Source organism: Eutrigla gurnardus (genome assembly GCF_963514095.1).
Source record: "Eutrigla gurnardus genome assembly, chromosome: 8".
NCBI classification, from domain to species: Eukaryota; Metazoa; Chordata; class Actinopteri; order Perciformes; family Triglidae; genus Eutrigla; species Eutrigla gurnardus.
In genome coordinates, this window is record NC_139922.1 from 27497457 (window position 1) to 27516898 (window position 19442).

Consider the following 19442-nt stretch of genomic DNA (forward strand, 5'->3'; position numbering starts at 1 on the left):
AGCTTTAAGAGGAAAGATCGGCTGGTTTGAAGTATGAGGTCATTATCTGGAGTCGGTGTGTTAGCTATCGTAGATGTAGTTCTGGCTGAGCTACGGCTTCTGAAGAAAATACAACGTAATACCGACATACTACCAACTCTTTGTGTTGATATGGCAACCGTGTTATTATGAAGATGCGTATTTAAATATCCAGCAGATATTGAATTAGCTTTTTGTTGCTTTACCTTTAATTTAATGAATGAAATGAGAGCATGCCCATTTCAGATTCACACTTTAGATTAGGGAACACATATTAACCATGAACTAGTTTCTTATTAGCATGCATATTAGTAGCATATTGGCTGTTTTTAAGCCATTATAAATCACTTACTAATGCCTGATTCTGCATGATCATATTCTGCAACTACTAGGCCGTTAACTACTGTGAGAGTTTTCCCATCAATAACTTCCTAATCACTGCTTATTGATCGTGAGTTAGGGAGTTGTTGTAAACCACTTAATAAGAATAAGCTAATCAGAAACTAGTTCATGGTTAATATGTGTTCCCTAATCTAAAGTGTTACCCAGATATTATAGTTCACCACACAGTTATTATACTCACACACAAAAAACACAAACGTGTAAAGAGGTAATCAGCTGAACCATGTCAAATTGATAACTGCATATCTCTGTCCCAAAAACGATTCAATGTGTTGAAACGGAAATATGAATCACATTCTTCTGAATGGTCAAACCAATTATTTATCACAGCCAAACTCCTCCTATCCTCTATTACACTGGCTGCTACTGAATACTGCACACATGTACTTTTTATGACTCATTACTATACAACGTGGCTGTCACACGTTACTGTTGAGGCAAATCAAAGCCAGATGACAAAACCGTGAAACAGCAGCTCTGAATAATGCTCATCGTTGAGAGATGTTTGGGACTTTCCAAGTACCTTGCAGTTCCGTGATGCTGTTTCTAGAGCGTTCTCTGACAGGAGACGCCAGGGGGAACACACATACGTAGCCTTTAGGCTACGCATCAAGTTTTCAGCTGCCAAGGCAGAGATGTCTTTGATAATCGGGATACTCTCCCATGAATTAGTCAACACATTGGAGACGAGCTTTACATGTCTGTTTTTAAGGATTTTTGTATTTGACTTCCTTCCTACTTGTACGTCCTGTGCAATGAACGTCAATTAATTACATTCTGTTGGAATCTGGAATCAATTATACACGAGCCACAGATCATCAATCAATTATGCGGCTTGCATCAGTTTTCAAGATCATTGTGATCAACAGCCGAGAAATTGTCTTCTACTCCGACTTGACAAAATTAATTCACAGAACAGGCTTAAGAGACGTTAACATTTGGTAACATAAAATACATCAGTAAATACCCCGACGATGTTGAAGCTTCCGCGTGTCGTAAAGCAAGCGAGGAAATACGAACTCAAAACATTCCTAGCCTAATGTTAGCGCTGTACGGATTGCATTTAAATTTCAATCATCAAAGTGGTTGTGAAGATGATCTTGCTGAACAAAACGTGGGATTGTTTGTTTGCCAGCGATATATTTTCTGGAATAATCTCAAATCTCAAAGATTTTTGTGCAGCACTGAGCTCTTTGAGTCATATAGAGGAAGAGGATGTGTGTATATATAAAGTATATATATATATTATTTATTTATTTTTTGCAAGCCTCTTTAATTAATGTGAATGAAACTTTTACACAGAGGTTTCAAATCTAACAAATGGGGACAGACCTCTGAACATAAATGCACTTTGACAAAACAATCATCCTCCCAGCGCCAGTGAAATCACAGCTACTCTGTCAAAGAAACGCCATCATTGGTCCAAAGGGAGGTGAGTTCAGCGCTGACATCCCCCCCAGTTAGATCTACACCAGGCCTGCTAACAAGCAGAGGCGAGAGTTGCTGCCCGCGTCCCACAGAGCCACCAAGCACGGCAGTAATAAACGTCTGTAGCTGTAGCTGTGCACTTCCCCTCCAGCCTCAGGTGATGAGCAGAGGGAGGGGAGGGACGCTGCAGAAAGAGGGAGCTATCGATCCGGCCTCGCTCCTTGTTCTCGGGGTGAATATACAGCTGCTGGGTATCGGCTTTTGTGGTCTCCTTCAATAATCACTTTTTTTTTCCTCTTCATTGCATCAGTTCCATCCACTCTCTTTTCAATCCCACATACAGAGAATCTACCCTAGAATCCACTAGCTCACATACGGACACAGAATCCTGTATCTCATCAGTCATAACGATGCAAAAAAAAAATGTTTCAGATTCATCTCATAAAATGTTCGATAAGCAGCTAAAGTGTATCTGTCTTCCTCCGAGCGGTGACAAGTACGAGGTCCTTGTTTACAGCACTAACACTTCAGATGTGCTAACACCACGCTCTGCTGAGAATCTACTAATAGCGTGTTTCAGTCACAAAGTTATGTCATCGGGGCTTCCTGTGGATAAAGCAAGTGTTGTTCTCTGCTGCCCGGGGAAAAGCAAGCGACAAGTCTCATTTCTGTGGACAACGCGGCTAATCAGCTCCAAAAAAGACCCTACTTCTCTATCTTTTAAATAACCAGACAGACGCACAACAACCATTTCACTTTATGTCCTTTTAATGGGTTTATCCAGAATGGGGCCTTATTTAGGTGACAGTGACCTTGACCTTTGACTTCCAAAAACAAACCCACTTATACTGGATGCTGCGTAGCGCCGCATTGTTGATTCGTCATCATTTTCATGACGCATGGATTTTTAATGGAAAATATCTCACATGAACGACTCCTTGGAATGTCTTGTTTAAGTAAAAGTAAAAACGCTTGCAAAAACTGTTTACAATAGCGTATTATTGGGAATCCAGAGCACTTATTTACACCTAAGGAACTTCATAAACAATATATCCTACATTAATATTATGTGGATAATGTAAACTTCCCTTATCTGCCTTGTACACGTCAAATTTGAGATTTTACATCCAAACACGTCATGAGTTTCACACATTTAAATGTTTCAATAAGACACAATAGAAGAATAAAAAAATAGATTACAGTAAAAATGTCCTATTGTAATTAATCTGTATAGTTGCAAGAATAAATATTCTTTGAACCAATGATAGTGCATTATATGCTGTATCTGGTATAAATGGGCTAATTAGCTCATCCTTGAGTCCAGGTGGAAGTTTGTGCCGAACTCTAAAAAAATGCCCTTCAGGCATTCCTATATATATATAGTATATATACCGCCTTCACTAGTATGGACTGGATGGATGTACGGACAGCCAGAAAGCATAAAAGCATCCTCCTCCGTCTCTCTTCTCTTTCTAAGTCTATAACCAGGAGGGATCTGACTTACACAATAGACTTCCCTCTGTTTTGATTGCGGAATGCTTTTAGCTTTTCAAGGATTATCAGACCAATTGAGTGTCCAATAAGCTCGAAGCTAAAGATACTCGGATACAACAGAGCGATTCTGACAATGTGGCTGCATATATATCCAACAAACCATTCATTCAAACATAATTCATACACCCCAGAGGCTCTTCATCGCGGAGACAGGTTATTTTTTTTCAGTCAGTCACGTTAAAGGAAGAGGTTTATCTGTCTTCAATTTTCACACGAAGGTGCATGTAGACTCAAGGATTAACACACTAGAGTTTGGTGGTAAAAGGTTAAAGGTCAAGGTCACTGTGACCCCACAAATATCATGTTTAAATGGTAAATGGTCCTCATTTATATAGCTCTTTTATCCGAAGCGCTTTACAGTAATGTTTACACACAAGCTATTTACAAATCCCTAAAAAGAAGTGTACTGGGTAAACGATATTGCTGTTTTTTGTGTGGTATGCTGTAGCGAGTGTTGTAAAACTATGGAAAAGACAGCTAGTCAAGCAGATGGGGACTTTACATTCCACCACAAGCTAGAGCAGCTGACTATTTACTGGCGGTAGAAGCTTTCCAGAAAAACCCGCTCATCTCATTCAGTGACCGTCTTGCCAAAGAACTGTGGGAACGTTGCTGATGGCATGCGAGCATGCCTTCCAAAAAAAAAAAAAAAAAAAAAAAAATCTGAAAGCATCTTCGTTTCGCATTGTTGAACATGGGAGGGATGCAGCGCTCAAAATGGTAAGCCTACTGAAATATTCAGACCTAGGAGCATTCGCCGCTCACAGGATTCTCATCAGTGCTTTGCCCATTAAAGCAATCCCATTGCACCGCTCTCCCTCCTTCACCGCTGCACGCACTGATGTGTAATTAGAGAGAGAGAGGTTGCACATTTCCCCCGGGCCGTTTACCATTTACTGTACTGCTGCTGCTTCCTTTCTGCGTGTTTTCATCTGGTAACATCTTGTGCCAGCACTTCAGCACCGCCGGACCAAAGAGATCCACTTCAGTGACTCCGCCAGATTGAATCTACGGCCGTGCTGAAACGAAGGGGTTAATTTTTACGGGTTTCATTTAAAGAAAAGGCTGTAATATTGTTTTATTGCGTAGCCATTGAGACAGAGAGACGTGTAAATCATCACCATCACGTGATAGTAAGATGAGACTAATAACGATAGATAATAAAGAGCAAAAGGCAAAGTCTGGGCCTGCAAAGATGTCTCTGTATGTCTGCCTTCATGAAGCAGAACGGGAGCAGGAGCTGCAGGGTGGACTTCCCATCCCTGACAAAATGACTTTGACACTATATTGGTCTCAGGCGAAACAAGACATAAAGCACCCAATAAGCTGCGTGTTACATGTTAACCTCTGCAGCCATGTGCTGTTGTGTCATGCATGCTAATCCTGCACAGCCCAGTGTCTACACTGTATTAAAACACACACACTAGCCATACATTCAGCACAGCCGGCGGGCCGCGGGGGAATTATTGCATGCTATTGGTTGGTAGCTGCCGTGGTGAATCCTCCACCAGTGCTCGTTTAAAATGCTGTCAGAGCTTTAATAGTCCCCGGGGCTCGGGCTGCGAGAGGAAACGCTCCAGTCTACTCTGGAAACAGAAAAAGGCAAGCGGACAATACCATGTCGTAAGAAGTAGGACAATTGCTTTGTTTGAGCTTTGTTTGGAGTTTTCTGCTGTCTGGTCATGCTCTGCACAACTGTGTCCTAATAGACCTCGGCATTTCTAACCCATTTTCAAAACTACTGGGGGTTAATTCTCTGCAAGCGGGATTAAATCTATCCGTTTGATTGTGAGCTGTGTGTGGTTTATCTCCTTCGATGCTAGCCGACCCCCAGAGTGGGACTGGAATTTACAAGATATGCAGCAAGACCTTAAATCGTCTAATCACATGCACATACAGTAAAAATAGTCTTAATTGCTTGTGTTTTCTCAATGAAGGGGGGGGGTTCTTCATCTGGAAAACAATCTGGAAACTATACCCTGAATGTTGACCTACTGTGTGAATCTAAAGAGCAACATATTGGGCTTTGCAGTTGCATTACCATAAACCACAACAGCTACATAATATTCTAGCCTGGGGTCTCACATTAAACGGATTTCTCAGAGATAGTCCCACGTAAATCCTATGGGAGGCGAGATCAGGGCAGCTGTCCCTCGCTGCTCAAATTGGCAAGGCCACTCACCACGGCATTAAATGAATATGGCTGTTTTTGCTCTGTGTAATGTGTGCAGAGATGAGACCCTCCAACAGGGGTCAGGTTTATGTGTACTGCACATGGCCGTGCGGAGTGGTCAGAAAGGGTTAAAAAGGAGGAGCTGTCCATTAAAAGACGCACTTAAACAAGAGCTGCTGCTGTTGAGAGGATTACAACAAGGTCATATTGAATATGCACAGTTATGTCTAAAAAGCGCTGCAAAGTGGTCTAATTAGAGTGAGCATCAAAGCTTGTTTAGTCTGCAATGGAAGTAACAGGATAAGAAGAAGTCCTGCATATTTAGCAGATCTTGACATGTGCTCTCCGTCAGTCCTTCAGTACATCATGAAATTGGTTTTAATAACAGATAAAAATGGAAATAAGCCATGACCTCAGCTTGCCTTACTGTCGTGCCCTCGCCGCGTCCACCAGCACAACCTCTTGTAACAGTTTCACCATTTCCCCACTGAGGTCGAGGAACCATCCGTCCAATTATTCCTCCCCCACAGCACAGGGCTGTACTCCAACCCCCATGGCTATGCGTCACTTTAAAATAGTAAAAAGTTAGAGAGAAATAATTATCTGCACTTCTTTCATGTTGACCGGATCACGAGAGGAAAACGGCTTCTTTCTCTGACAACATCTCTTATCATCCATTTGTAAAGGTAAAATCCTATTCCAAAGGCAACTCTTCTGTATGTGTCATTGAAGTTACCCTGAATATACATTTTCAACCTTTCTCCACTAAACAGTGAGATTTTGTCCTCAAGTCCCTGCAACACTAAAATCTACCGAAGTTTCTCAGGTTTAATTTAGTGATCAAAGGTGAGTGATGCATGAGGAGGTTAAAGGTTATTTCTTTCAGTCTTCCACCTGAGAATAGTGCCAGAAAGGTTGAGCACCAACACTATTTTGGTTAAATCACGTGCTCTGTGACAAACTCATACGACTCATTCAATGAGCAAGTAACGCTGTAAACTAATACACAGACTGCCACAGGCCCTCCCTTTCACCAGCTGTGAGAGCAGGCTGGTGATACTGTAGGACCCTCAGGACTATGGATATTCAGCAGAGAAAGCATTGGTCACAGGGCAAGCTGACTCTGCCAGCTGGACTGGGGCGAGGACAGTTTTGGGGCTAGAGAGAGGCACAATGTGCAAGGCCACGGTTCTGGACTTATCCCTCCCCTTTGGCAAAAACACGGCTTGTCTTCTGTACCGGAACGAAGATGTTTGGAGGAAGGAGCTGAAACATGATATTTCTCCTTTAAGATGATGGAAGTGTGGAAGAAGGATGCTCTGAGATCTCGTCTGGCCAAACAATGAATGAGGCTGAAACATACTTGGTCAATTAAATAACTAAATCAGTCTTACTATGAGGGCAACCAAATCCAGCTCCAGCTCGTTGACTGTCATGATGAGGTGGGAATCGTCACCTCACGATTCAAATACGATTCAGTGGGAACACGATTCCATTATTACATTATATTATACATACACAATTCCTCATGCATCACAATGTATGTCTATTTTGGATTTAAATATAATGAGATTTTTTCCTTCAAATGTTTCAAACCAATTCCTATTTGTATGATACAGTCGTATGCAGAGTTGTTCAAAAAAGCATTGCGTTGCATCACAGAATCAATTATTTAGCTCTGTCATTGGCCAGAGGCGCGGTGAGCTACCAAGTATCCCACCAAACTTGTAGTTAAGTTTGTAGCTCTCCTCTAATCTGGCTGTTGGAGCAAAGAGTGGAATTATTCTGATCAAATGTGACAATAAGACCGGCAGAAGTTTCAGTCATCATCTTCCAAAAAATGATCAAGGCGCCCAGTAGACACCTGCGAGCAGGCAGCCTGTCTGGTGATGATTAACTGGAGGTGAACACTGAAGACAGTGAATGTCTCACAGATGCTGTAGGACAACGCTAGGAGTCCTTTCTTTGCTGCCGCTGCCATCTCACTGCTGACGAAGCTCATCAGTCGGTGCTCTCCAGCTGCTCTGTGATCCCATGCATGCTTGACAATAAGGGAGGTGAAGGAGAGTCAACGTGGTTCAATGGCAGCAACCAAGACGAGGCATGATGGGCAGCGTTTAGCCAGCGTGATGTCACACTCATTTATCCTCAACGAGGCCGTCATCCTGCAACTGAGATGAGCGGCTAAGCCTATGGAGCAGGAAACAGGACACTGTGGGTTTGGATGCTATGTTTAAGCAAGTTAGGTCTGTGATACACATGTCTTTTTTATTTAATTTTCTTATTCTCCTCTTCTCTCTCTCTCTCTCTATATATATATATATATATATATATATATATATATATATATATATATATATATGATGAAGGGAGCTGTATCATTATGAAAGAAAATCCTTTTATCATCAAAGCTTTAAATGAAAGGATTAAATTATAAAAGCTATGTTTTCATTCAACAGTCAGATTTAAATCCATAGTCACTAATATAAAGTACTATATAGGGAATACCGCTTATTCTGAAAGTATTCCTCCCCCATTGTTACAACTGCATATTATAAAGACCCCTAAAGTAGTAATTATTGGAGATTGAGTTTTACACTCAAACAGCAGGATGGTTATGCTATGAACACCTGCTATACACATATACTTAATATATACTAATATTCCAACTCTGTTTCTGAGAAATTGCATTTCTGTTAGTTTGACACGGCTGTTACTATGGCGACGGCACTACCCGAAGGCGCGGAATTCTTCCGGTGAAAAGAAATTCTTGAGTCAAAGCTATGATTTGAGGATCTCTGCCATGTTAGGCATTAAAAGAGTGTGGCCTGGCTGATATAATACATGACAAAGAGAATCGTGTTTGAGAGACTGAGATCAGAGCACGTGTGAAGCCGTGGCGTTGAAACGGCGTGAGGGCACGGACGCCGTCGGGCCCCCATGAAGGGCAAGAGTTACACAGTGAGCTGGCAAATTAGCCTCCAGTAGAGACGATGACATCAGCTGCTTCATCTTTGTGTTAGAACTTTCACAAAAGGTTAGAGTCCAACTAAAGTCACATTTAGTCCTTCCTTTGTGTCGGCAATGTATGTACATTTATATTACAATAGTTTTAATTGTATTTAAGTCAAGTTAAGTCATTTTTTTTTAGTTTTGCTCACATCCAACTAAACGTGTGTCTCCAGAATACATGAAAAGCTCACTTGCAGCTCATAAACGTTATCTTTTCTTTATCTAAACATAACCCATACTGTGCATGTTCAAGTCTCCGCAAGCAAGTCCTTATTACTGAGCCCTGTTGACAACGTGTTTTTTTTTTTTTTTAAATGTACTATTCATTTTTTTATGATAAAAAAAAAGAAAAAACTGGTCTTTGTGGAAATGTCAGAAATGCCCCCTTTGGCCTCGGTCGACTCAAAGGGCGAGTCCGTGTCTGTGTTTGATTGACAGCAGCTGCAGGCTGAGGACTGGCAGGACAAAGCAAACTAACTGGTGCTGGAGTTTACCAGCCATGGGCAGGATGGAAGAGGAAGGACTCCACCAGCATGGAAATGGACCAAAGTGACATTTGCAGGTATGTTTCCATGCAGTTTAATGTTCTGCTGATCAAGCCAATTAGCTATCTCGCTATGAATGTGTGTTCAGTCACTCGTTTACAAAAACGACTTGTGGTCACGTTTATGAGTTTGATAACGATGACACTAGAAGGAAAGCTAATATGGGTTGTTGTTAAAAGACTGCATCTCTCGTGTTGTGTAGCACGCTGCCTACGATAGAACACGTATTTTACTGCTTTATGCAATGATTTGATTAGCTATGTGGAAATACGTTATACATCTATGTGGACTAGTAGTGTAACGATTCGTGCGATGCATCGATGAATCGAGTGTCAGTCCTACCGATTCAACCAAATCGATGTGCTAAAATAAATAAATAGAATGAATCACCAATAATCGATATAAATGTGATCTTAATTAATTATGATTAATGTTTTAATACGTTTAAGACACTCTCTCCCCTGCCAGCATGTAGCCCATTGAAAAATGTTCAAAATAACTGAGCAATGTTTAATTACATTTTTGTATTCAGCATAAAATATTATGCAGGACTACTTTTATATGGAATAAATATGTTTAATAAGTAATTCTGTGGTCTGTTTTTAGAAGAATACAGATCGCCTCACTCGCATTATTTCATGTTTATTTCATGGATAGAGAATTTTGGTTAAAAGTTAGAGAATTGAATCGAATTGTTCCAAATAAATAATTTGTCCTTGAATTGAATCGCCAACTAGCGAATCGTTAATCTAATCGCTGTGAAGCCAAAGATTCACCCCCCTAATGTGGACGGACAACAAATATATCCTGATAAATTGATGGAAAACAAGGGGGCAGCATCATCAAACCAATGAAATCTATAAAGTTCTCCCTTTTGGTTTTCGAGCGGCTGCACTGCACAGGTGTGTCGATTGTTGAAAGCGATCGCAGCATCCAGTAAATTACTGTTATCAGCCAAACATTTTCAATCCAGACATCTGCATGAGCCGACGTCACCGAGCGACTGATGAAGTTTCGTTTGATCCCCGTGGGACGCCCATCAGCGTGACCTTCATAGGTCGCCGTAAGGTCGGTAAAGTTTCACATTTCTCAACCATCAAAGCTGCTTGCATTCTGTTGGATATCTAAATAACAACATAACTTTGTGTAGCAGGTGAGCTGTAGGAGTCCTTAAGACAAGTTCATGTGTTTAAATATGTTAATTTCCAACTGTTGTGTTTTACCATTAAGGTGCTTCCAATTACTTATAGTATTCTAGTGCTTTCACTTGTTAACAGCCATTTGTTTCGGTATTCAAAGATGTCTAATTAATGATACAAATTAATTTTACAACCATTATTCCTTTCTGTGGTGTATTTATTATTTCTTTGGGAACAGTCCAACTTATTTTTGGACACAGAGAGAAGGCTTTATCATATTTGTGAAATATAACTCAGTAGACTAATCTCTCATTATTCACTGGACTTTTCCCGAGGGACGTTTTTAAAGTAATATTTGCCCAGTAATACCACCATATTTAATACAACACAAAAGTAACCCCAGTAGATATTGTTTATATTAACAGAAAGCCGATATTAAAATAGCAGCATCCATTCATTAAACTCTCATCTGTGTATGATTCGTTCTCTCTCACTGACACTGATATCAAACATTCACATCATCGTGTGAGCACAGAATGGAGTCTGAACATTCATCTCACAAGTGCATGGCTGGTTACACAATACACGCTTTATATCACCACAAAGCCATCCCCCCGTCTAAGCTCAGCCTTGACCACAGCCTTCCACTCCACTATGAACGAAAATCAATTACAAAAGTTTCCAAAAATGCAGAACATTTAATTAAGCAAAGAATGCCACGAAAAACTTGAAATGTAGCATCTGAAGCTCCTCAGGGAGTTCAGTTTTCATGAATGTTGTCCATCTGCGGCCACATTGGAGCTCCTTCTGCTCCCTTCGTAGCTGATTTATGTTGACACAGAACAAACAAAATCATGGGGGCAAATAGTACTCAATCCCATTAATCAGTTCTTTCCTTAAATGAGTTATTATTAATATACTTTTATATTAATAATGCTTCCGAAAACTGCATGTATGGAAAGGGGGTTGTGTTGATGAACATGCAGTTCTCAGCTCTACAGAACTTTATGGCAACCTTGTTCAAGTGTTTTTACAGGTAAATCTGCTTTAAAATCCCACTGTACGCTACCTAACAACTCATAGACGTCTAAAAGTTGACACTGTGAGTAAATGGGGTCTAAGTGGTCAGAGTTCCCCATACACGACGCATTTCTTCAGCCTCTACTTTCTTTTGATAAGGAAGCGTTGGAGCGGAGGGCGAGATAGTGCGGATGAGTGCTAAACCTGTGACTGATGAACACGAAGCAGGATGCATTTCTGGGAGTACCTCTGGTGGAAGGACACTCATTTAGCAGATTGATGGGGCGCTTTATTGCCTGCCACCTCTCTTCCTCCTTTCTCACCATCCTCTCATCTCCTCCCTCTCTCTTATACCTATTTCTCTCTTTATCTCCTCCTCTCTCCGGCCCTTTTCCTTTGTCACACACTCACAAACATACTGTAAATGCACACACACTCTGCACTCCGTCTCTACCGCGCGCACACACACGCACACACACACACACACACACACACACACACACACACACACACACACACACACACACACACACACACACACACACACACACACTTCTTCTGTTCCTGGGATTGCTTTGCGAAAGGACAATGAGATTCTCTCCTAACCTCTTTAACACCTCCACCACCACCTCAATGGTGTTCAGCCACTCAGTTTCCTTCAGCAATAGAACAAACACACACACACACACACACACACACACACGTCATAAGCTACTTAGACTGCAACCATACCGCTCAGTGATTTTCATATTTGATTTATTTTATTATTATTATAACATAAATTATGTGTCAGCAAAGGCAGAGACAAAAAAAAGCTAAAGTGAAATTCTGGCTGTAAACAAGGCAGGTTCCAAAATGGTGATTTTGGTCAGTAACATTGAACATAAACATTGTTTGTTTACAAGAGAGCAGCACCGGGCAGCTTTACTCGTTGAGCATATTTAATATATATCCATATTCACAGAACCCAAGGTGACGGTGTTCCATCCAACAGACAGCCAAAAACAAAAACCTCTTCAATTTGCATTGAAAGATTTTGCAAAAGGTTTAAGAAGAAAGAAGGATTAACATTTATGCTTAAATTAAAAAAGTTAAAAAGGACAAAATCAATATTTTTACATTAACGATGGATCATCAAAAGCTCTTGCACGCCAAATATCCAACACTTAAAGGTGAACACAGTGGATATAGACACACAAGAAGGAGAGTGACATTCATGGTGGACAGAAACACAACTCCAAACAAACGTATCTGCTGAGTGCCGTCTGATTTGCCGTATCAGCACGTTAACTGAAAATGGTTGACAATTACATTCCTACTAATCTATTAATCATTCAAATGAATCGTTTCAGCACTAGTTTCAGATGAAGCAGGGATGATATAACAATAACCATAACCGCTGTAGCGGAAACAGAAGAAGTCCTGAAGGTCATGTAGGTTGAAATCAGCTGAATCCAATTAAATAAAAAAAAAGAAAAGAAACATCCTGAGCAGTAATACACACACACACACACACACACACACACACACACACACACACACACACACACAGATGTTTTCACTGTAGGTCTGTTTTGTAAATCATGCATGGCTTGCAGTCAGACAGATCTCACATGGCAAATCAAATCAGTGATCAGCTGGAAAACCGCTGCCTCATGCATAAATAAAGGCCACCGTGGCCCTTGTGTGCTGTACACACCTGATCTCACACACACACACACACGCACACACAGAAACATGAAAGTCCTTATCTAACCAACTCAAAGCACTCGTCACACTCGTATGATAACTTATTCATCTGTGGGAACATGCAAGAAGCAGACCATAAATTGCAGGTGCCGTATGGATTTCTATCCCCAGAGAGAGAGGTGACTCATGGCTGCACAGACGTGGCAGTCAATGCCACTGAGCTCATTGGCCCTCGTTGACCTGAGAGGCCAAGGGCAATGAGTGTTGAGTGAGTGTGTTTCTGACCCTGAAGAAACTATAATACAGCATCTATACACTATCAAGTGTTTTACCCCCCTCCCGTCCCATCTTCCTCTCTCTCTTAGTTGTATCTGCATCTCAAGTCTGAGTCACCGTCTGCTCTCACGGAACACAGCCATTGTATTCACACAATGCTGGTTTTATTTTTATTTTTTTATTTCATGTCAAGAGAGGCATGAGGTAGCAGATGCAAGTGTTTTTTTTTAGCAGTGTCTCAAACTACAGTGATGAAGTGAATAACCCGACACAAAGCTAGTCTTAAATTAGAGTTCCTCCTCTGACGGTGAATCTTGCTGGAATTGAACGTCGATGGATGCTGTTCCCGCAGAGGGACCATTAATAGTGCGGTGATCATCATCGATTTCCCCCAGGTAATCATCATTTGTCACATTTTAGACATCCAAGGCTTTAATGCGGCATCACAAATGGCTTTCTGATTAATAGGAACAATGCTCAAAGGAAGCAACAACACAAGATCTGTGGCGCTGCTGCAACGCCACAAATACCCCTCTTTCTTCTTTTTTTCTGGTTTGTCCGCAAGTTTAAATATACAGCAGCAGGCCATTAGCTCGGTTCATGGGTACTTGGAACCAGAAGGGTTGTCGGATCAAGTCCCCGTATGGAACTAGTATGGATTAGAGGTTTGATTTTTAGCCCGTAATATCTTGAAATTCCCTCAGGCTTGAATTGGGTCGGGTTATTGCTAATTCCAGAAATATTAGGCTATAAAATCTCAATTAAGGGCTGTATGGAATAGTTCAACGCTTCATTCTTCACAGTGATATTTAAATTGAAGTCAATATTTGAATGCTGTTTTTTCAGTTTCAAACTGGTATTTCTGCACAATTGGAGATACAGTTTAGGCTACACTAATATGATTAGTATTATATTATTTGCAAAATTAGATTTCATCTGTGCCTGCATAGGATTATTTCCGACTTGTGTGATGCAAACGTTTCCAAGGAATCCAGAGCGTTGTATAGTCCAAAAGACAAAATTGAAAAAAAGATAATCATTTCCAAACTTCATAACATGTTTTTATCTAGAAATCCGTCTTTGTTTGCGTTTAGCCTTTCAAAAACAACATTTTCACTCTAGTCAAAAAACCATTCACTCTCCCAGCACACACACAGTGACGGATGCACTTTTATTAAAACGGTGCTGAAGAAGAAGGTCAGATTTGGTGTGTTTTTAATCAGGCTCGGCCCAAAACTGCAGCCGTGGTTTAGGCATGAGTTTGGACGAATACTATACAGGTTTTGGCCCTTGTTTGGCAAAAGCATGCATTGTTCACTCAGTTTCATATTTCACAACCTCTATGGAAATAAATGCCAAGAGCGAGGTGGTAAACGCACGGACTGTGTGGGCGTCTCCATGCACACCTTCTATTTTGGTTCATGTGTGTGTGCAGCAGAGCAAGGTGTGGAACAGCTGGGTGAAGGTGAATATTGATCAGCAGCTGTGATGCTTATTAAATACTCTCCCAGCCGGTCACACCAATGCTCTCATAGTTGGAAAAAAATAGGTTATTATGCGTCCTTGTAACTGGAACAAGCAGAATAACGAATTATAACCGTGGCGTCTGATGGATGCAGATCTCTCTATATATTTATCCTGTAGCTGCCTGCCGTCGTTTTCAGGCAATTTCATGATGGTAAAATGAATGGTCATGCATAATGGCTCTCAGAGGCTGCGGATCTATCTACATATGTCTCCAGCTATCTTCAGATACTTCGCCAATTTCAATAACTGAAGGAGAAGATTTCCATACAAGCATAAGGCAGCTGTGGACAGCAGATACTGTAAGAATCAACATCCTTCATTCAGAGATCAATGCAGGCTGATTTACTGACTTTTCTGCTCCAACCCCATTAAGAGTTATTTGTGTGTGCCGAGGGGGGGAAAGAGGACTGGTTTAAAAAGGATTAATATACAGCAGAATCAGAGACATCGCCCACAGAACTCGACCGGCAACATTGTGGTCAGATATTCGGGTATGTAATGCTAGCAGCAGCTAATGTTGGAGAGGCGAACACATTGCAGTCTTGCAGAAGGAGGTAGCATGGAAGGAAGGAAGAAGTTGCAGGCCAAAGTTATCAGAGAAACAAGCTGAACACACACACGCACTATTAATGCTTTTTTTTAATACCCCTCAATTTGTGTAATGATGTTTCTACAGACACTCTCACCCCTTACTAACGAGCCATCCATCACTGTCCCTTGATCTTACTCCACACCTCCAGATTATTTTCCACTATCAAACTTAGTCACGTAGTCATCAAGTGATGTCACTTGAGGCAATTCATCATGTTTCATCGGCTCCCTTCAGAGACACAAAGGGCTTTAATTGCTGGGATTTCCCTTTCAGACAAATATGGCAATAACGTTTGTTGTAGGCAAGACAGGCAATACAAATAACATGAAAAAACTGAATGAATATATGGGATAACAGCATGCTTTTGGAGTAATATTTGAACTAAATCCAACCACATTTGCATTAAATCGTTCCAAACCAGTGAGCTTCTAAAGACGGAGGAGGGCTCAGAGATGCTCCTCCGCTCAGCAGCACCAAAGGTCAGGACCCTGGACAGCTCCATCAACACCGGCCTCTCTGCCAATCAGCTCAAGGAAAACCATATGTCGACTTTGGAGTTTGGCATTAAGTAAGTATGGCTCTCTCAACCCTCTATAGAGCCTTTGGGTTGACGGGTCAAAGGTCAAGCTCTTTGTCTTTTCATCACACTCAGGATGACACTGAGATCCAGAGATAGCCTCCACTTTAATCTCCTGGGGATGAATTTCATCCAAATTAAAGCCTGCACTTGCATCATTACTTTTACACTAGACTGCGCTCAGTTTACCCTTAAAAAAATAAAAAATAAATAACTGCAGAATCAACACAGTCAGCAGTTAGGGAGATGTGTCCATGATGTGAGTAAAGGAGGTACATTATGGCCACTTAACAGTCCATTATCGTTCACTTAGATTCACTAATAAATAATCATGTGTTTATTGATTTTTCTTAAACGAATGATTTATCTCTCTTCAGCAGAGATCATCCGTACTCCTGCCAGAGAGCTCATCCATCACAGATTGCTGAGTGGACGTTTCTGAAATCTAATATTATGTCTAAAATGTGATTTATCATTCAGCATAACCACATCTCTCATTTTACTCCTCTAAAGTTTGACATCTCTATTCAGAAATGCGGAAAGTCACCACTACACACACTTACCACTACAGATTATTAATTCATGCAGTGGTCAGACAAAACAACAAACAAACAAACAAACACAAATCAAATCAAACAATGAGGTGAAGACTGATACCACACGCTTTATGAAGTTACTGCCAGCAGCAGGCTAAATACATGAATAAGCATATTTCCCAAATATATACAAATCAGTCTTGTTCTATTATAAATTCCCAACAGAAACGTGGCTTCCCCCTTCTGATCCGTTTGATATGTTGTAGTCTTAAATCATTGAAATTCAGTGCAGCGTGTGAGAATCTAATCAGATGTCATTAAAGTTTCAGCAGAAACATTAAAAGGTTCTTATGCATCCAAGCAAAAGGAGAAAACTAGAAAAAAATGCCTAAGACTAAGAACAGCAGGTTTTTCATCCCAAAAGTAAATCTGTTCATAGATGGAAGAAATCTCAAAACATTTCTACTAAGTTTGCTTCTTATTTCAAGGTTTAGGCTGTTTATGTACAACAGATGAAGCAGAGACTCTTCTATGAACTTTTACAGAATTACTGTCTCAGAAATGGGAATGGAATTATATTCATTGAACGTGTATTGATGATGTATTTCAATGTAAACTAGATGTGTATAGCTTTAAAGCTATGACGGCCAATCTTAAATAAATAAATGTCAAGTGTTGCAAATGTTGATCCCATTCCAAATTGTTAGACCCGAACGTCTTTTCAAACTGTGTTTCTGACGTCTAAAAACCTGAACTGGGAGCATAATGCAAGCACTTTACATCGTTAATAGCAACACCAAGCAGCAAACAACAGGCACAATAAGCAGTTTACTTTGAAAGCTATTCATGGTCTGCATAAATTGAGGGGATTTAACACAAACACATTAAACCCAGGAGACCTTAGCGAACCTTCTGTCATTGTATATGTATGAATAGGCCCTCAAGGTCTCTACCAGCCCTTCATGTCTTTCTGCAAAGACATTTTCTCTGGTAGACGGCTGAATCAATGACTTTCAAGGCAGGAGAGGAATAGAAAAAAGGGGGAAAGCAGAGAACAGAGAGGCAGGCCAGCGGAGAGAAAAGGAGTTTGTGTGAAAGATTTAGAGGTTGAGATTGAAAAAACATAAATGCAAAAAAGAAAAGGCTTAGCTCCAACATAATGTGGCTATTTTTCTGCCAGGATTTGGAATTGATTTCAAAGACGTAAGTAAGAACGGCTTGGGAGACAAACGATGGCCTCTTGTGTCTGTAAGATGAAGCAAGTTGATGTGACAGTTTTACTAGTTTATCCAGGAGACAAAAGCAACTCTGTCACTGGACTTTATTCCCATCGGTTAGACAAGGTCACCTTTCTAATTCGACTTCTCCAGTGCTTTCTATTACACCTGAGATATCTGCCACTATAACAGAATAAAGGGAACTGAATGATAGATCAGATATTGTTATTATCTGATTTGTGACAGTGAGAGAATAAAAGCCATTGAGCACAGCTTGGATGCCTGTCTATTTCTTAATGTACACTAAATTAAATGCTGTTTGCCAACACAAAAAGTGATATCAGAAATCGGTATCGGAAAACCGATATCGGGAAATATCGGGATCGGAACCTGTATGAAAATATTGGAATTGAATCAGAAGCTAAAAAATGAGATCGGGACATCCCTAATGACATCACACGCGTGGAGCTGCATGTGTAGGACGACCAGGTGAAGCTTCACATCCGACACCAGCACAGAGACCCTCAAAGGACCACTACGACCTGCACATAGAGGGTCACAAAGGGCCATATAGAGCTATTGTGAGCTATTCTGTTAGCGTGTTTACTGCCTGCTGATCACTAACGGCTATGCAAGCTTTGTATCGCTGTGAGTTTCCAAAGAAATGTTACAATGGACACATTTCTGTTGAAATTGATAATAGAGTGCTGCAGAAATGAGTAAGCAGTTTTTCACTTCCCTCATCTCATAGTCAATGGGCTTCTGAATGGGTTTTTTTAGTCTATGCCAAAAAAATAAGGTTGAAGGTTAACGCAAGCTCGAGAGATTTAAACGTTTCGTTAAGTCAGTAAATGTCCCGATTGTAGACGTTGAAGCTTTTATCCGTCTTAAAAATGGCAGTTAGACAGAGCTGCTGGAAGTGTTTTCCATCATAACAGTAGTATAATGCAGAAAATGACTTGAACTCATTTATATTGGAGGGATTATTGGGAAGGGAATTTAATTTGACCGTTGAAAAAGTTATAAAACCTTCAGATTGATTGATGGATGGATGTCATGATATTATTGGTTGAAATGATTATTATATTATTTCTTCCATAATCATATCTGACAGTAGTGTGTACTGATTTGTCCAAACTGTATTATACAAACATATTAAGATCAACAAGCTGTCCTGAGTTTTTCTCTTTGCCCCACAGAGTTTTAACTCATTTAAAACGTTTTGTATTGTTTATTTTTTAGGATAGTTATGTGTAGAGCACTCCAGTAAAGTGCAAGTAGACAAGGGAGCAACATTACAGTTGACAGTCCTCTCCTCATACACAAACACTTTTTACCACATAACTAATGTTTCATACTATCGCGGTGAAGAAGACCATGAGATGTGGTTGAAAGCAAATTGAAACGCTTTTTTTTTTTTTTTTTTTTACATTTTTGTTCCAAACTGGGCTTTTTTTATTTAGCAGTGAGAGTTCAGTGCCTTGCTCAGGGGCAGGTAAAATGCTGATGCTGCTCATGAAAGTGGAGACATGCATAATGGGGGAAGGGAGGTCAAAAAGGTCATGTGACCTGAGTCACCGAGAGCAGGAACATGGCAACAACATGCTTTATAAATGGTGCCTGTTTGCAACCATGATTACCCATTATTTTAAACAAGATTATACCAATCAATATTTCTATATATGAGTGACTCACCAATCAAGGATATAGATTATTTAACATCACACACCGAAGATG

The 19442-nt window shown here is 40.5% G+C and overlaps 1 protein-coding gene across 5 annotated transcripts in view; it reads right to left on the reverse strand.

Moving 5' to 3' along the window:
* dlgap4a (discs, large homolog-associated protein 4a) overlaps positions 1–19442 on the reverse strand; it is a 68981-nt gene that overhangs the window by 20532 nt on the left and 29007 nt on the right. The gene's annotated exons all lie outside the window — the stretch shown is intronic.